At 29.8% G+C, this 3,576-nt stretch overlaps 1 non-coding gene across 1 annotated transcript; it reads left to right on the top strand.

Moving 5' to 3' along the window:
* The first annotated feature begins 2,326 nt into the window (after window positions 1–2,326).
* TRNAT-AGU (transfer RNA threonine (anticodon AGU)) lies at window positions 2,327–2,400 on the top strand. Its single transcript has one exon. It is a non-coding gene; the product is annotated as a tRNA-Thr (tRNA).
* Window positions 2,401–3,576: the final 1,176 nt, after the last annotated feature.

The following is a 3,576-nucleotide window of genomic DNA, read 5'->3' as shown; positions in this document are numbered from 1 at the left end:
ATGTTTTTCCAAGCCTCGAACAATATCTAGCAAGTAAAGAACGCGAAGAACATGGTAATATAAGTTCATAAGCAGTTATATAATGCATTTGATAAACTGCACTTAACTTTAGTCCTGCTATATCTTTACACATATAGTTCACAAAATGCATTGGAAATTTGAAAAACCGTTGAATTTAAATATAATAATACAACGCATGTGCAGGGGCCGCGCTAAGGATTTCAAATTATTAGCCAGTAAATTAGCCAAATATCTAAAGTATTCTCCAATTTTCGAAAGTCTATGCAAAATTACAATTGTTAACAACTTTTTACATATATTTTTCTTTCCGGTGGAAAAAATCATTCTCCAAAACACAATTTCATTCGCCAAATTTACGATTTTATCGCATTTTTGCGAGGTAGCGAATGCTTAGCGTGGGCACTGCATGTGCACAGCGAATCAACTATTTTGCATTAATTTCCAATCCAAAGAAGCTCTCTAATTTATCTTTTAAGATCGTTCCCAACTTTGGGAGAGATTCTTGAACTAATCAAGAGAATTAAAAAGTTTTTTACGCAATTATGTAACTGACTATTATCTAAGGATAATCCAAAAGATAGATCTCCGAGACTAATAACCCTTATATAAATAGGGGAGTGTCGGGTACCCCCGCCCACTGTCAATTTCATATGTTTAGAATATTTTTTCAAGTCAATGGGACATCGGACATTAATTGTTAGATTAAAAAAATGATTATTTTCAAAGTTTCAAGCATTTATGCAGCTGGTAACATGGTAAACAATAGTCTTGAAAATATGTTGAATACAGTAGTCATGAAATTAAGAAAAATCGGTTGAATTTTGTGATAAAAATGATAAATGAGGTTTATCTATTGTCAATACATTGGTCATTTTCATTTACACCTGAAAAAACAGTCAAAAAACATAATTTTTGTAACTGGACGGGGCTACCTGAATCCGACACATTTTGATAAGAGCTGAAAAACATGTTTTTTTAAATTTCTATTTTTTTAAGTTAAACTATTCTTTTTCCGGTTTATTCTTTTTGCATTACTTAATTAGATGATAAAACAATAGAAACATACAAAAATATTGGTTATTACTCAATATTATACAGAAATATAAGCAATACTCTTTAAGTGGGCGGGGCTACCCTACTCTCCCCTAATTATTTATTCTTCTTCATTATTTAATTTAACAATTGTCGAAAATTTAAATTGAAAGGTATGCAAACTTTTAATTCAATTTTTGTCATTGAATTTTAAATGTGAAAACACAAAATTTAAAATAAATAGAGTAATAAAATTTCTTTTCTCCAAGAAGAATTTGACCAATTTTATTTAAATTTTTGGTTTCTGATATGTTTTATAAAAAGATGTCAAAATTTATACAATTCTGCAATTTCAAAAACGGACTAAGCTGGATTTAAAACTAAATACCCCACTTGCTCACAAGCTCTAATTAAGGGGCCAAATTTAAACTTCAAAAATCTTTGATTCTACTCATAGATCTCTTTTTAATGTGGATTACTTAAAAAAATTGTGAGATGTGCTCCATAATTGTTTTTTGCTTCAAAAGTGATTCTGTTTTAAGTATTGCCTATTAATATTTTCAATAATAAGAAAATAATAAGCATGTATTTTTTAAGTATCTAACAGTTTTTAAAATAACACTTAAAAATTATTTTTTGTTCATCAATAAAATTATATAATAGCATAAAATTTTAAAGGCACCAATTTTTTTAAATAAATAAGTTTTAAGCCTAACAACATAAAATAAGGTATTGTATATCGGAATAAATATTTGAGAAGCTTAGCATTTTCACATTTAATCCCGCTCTTATACTTACGCATGTTCTACGCAGTGCAGTTACTACAGAACAATCTTCGTTTTATTTTTAACTTGAGCGAAATATGCGCAAGCAGTAGTAACGTTATCCTATAAAAATTATTAGGTGGTGGCTAATTTACTTTAAACTAACAAACAAAAGTTTTTAATTTGATTTAAAGCTCCCGAAATATTTAGCTTTTAGATTTCGTTTATATTTAAAAATAACACAGTGATCATTAGAACATAGTTTCAATCTCAGCGCGCTGCCGCGAAGCGACATAAACTGATTCGTCAGGTTTTTGACACATATTATGGGGGAATGTGTGTATACGATATAATGGCTCGAAGCTTAATCCAAAAAAACTTAACACTGTATTACAAAAAGATGAGAGCAAGAGCAAGCAAAATTCAAATAGCATGAAATTAATCAAGATGTTCCTTAGTCAAAACACACCTTTTTTTAAAAATTTTAAAACATGGTGAAGAACAAACGCGGCGCCGTGGCTTAGTTGGTTAAAGCGCCTGTCTAGTAAACAGGAGATCGTGAGTTCGAATCTCGCCGGTGCCTTTTAGTAAGTCTTTTTTTTAAAAATTGATTTTTACATTTCTATCAAAGACAAAATTTGACACAGTGAAGAATTAATGAATGCTTCTCGTAGATGCAGTGGAAATGTTTTTCTTCCGTTCAGAAATTTCATTTCTTATACCAAAATTTATTTTAAGTCTAATATTGTCTTTGTTATATATTTTCTGCATGCGGTGGGGGTAGAATTGGGGGAGAAGGGGTGCCAAGCACCAAACAGTAAAGTCATGTGTGGAAACCAGTAGGTTGAACATATGATGAAATCTATAGGAAATTCAAGATAATTGAGATTAAACTAGATTAGGATATTACAATTACAGGGGTCAGAATACTATTAAAATTTACTCTGGTGTAATAGAAAATAATAGAGAAAATATATGTAACTGTTAACACACTTACGCGAGAGTGACAAAAATCTGTCAACGACAAGCAAAATAGGGATACCACAGGTGAGTATTTATGTAGAAAGTGGTAGAAACTCAATTCCAATTATTTTTATTTATTTATTATCTCTTTAATTATTTAGTCGTATGTAGCACTATTATTTAACTTTATATTAGTCATATACAAAATTTAAAAAAAAATTTTTTTTTAACATTCACTTACTATAGTAAACTGAAGAAAATATGCTTCTAAAAGTTGCTAATTTTAATTGTTAGCACTCTTTGCAATTTTCATCACCTGTGGCAACCCTGCAAAAAGTATAAGCTAAGAGATAGATAGTCCAACAAGCATCAAGTACAGTTTAATAACTGAATGTCATAACTTAAAATTGTTAACATGTAGTGGTAGTTACAACACTTCGTTTCATCCAAAAATAGACGGAAGATGTCATAATCTTCCTACCACTATTTTATTTTCAATATACACACTGCGATTCCTGCGTACTTGATACAAATGTGAAACTGGTAAGCTTCTCGATTAAATGATGTGATATATACTTACGCGTGACATCGAGTTGGCTGAATCGCACTTTGTTACTGATTTTGGCAAGATTTTTTGCAGGGTCAATGTGCACTAGATACTTATACTTCTCGGCTTCCAGTATATTTATTAAATATTTCTTTTATAATGTACACCACTTGATACCTAGTTAGAAAAATATCAAATTTGTTACTGAATTATTTATATTTTACTGCTATCTAATTTGTTAAAAAAATA

Source organism: Parasteatoda tepidariorum, chromosome 10, assembly GCF_043381705.1.
Source record: "Parasteatoda tepidariorum isolate YZ-2023 chromosome 10, CAS_Ptep_4.0, whole genome shotgun sequence".
In the NCBI taxonomy this organism is placed as follows: Eukaryota; Metazoa; Arthropoda; class Arachnida; order Araneae; family Theridiidae; genus Parasteatoda; species Parasteatoda tepidariorum.
This window is presented reverse-complemented; position numbering and strand designations above follow the sequence as displayed.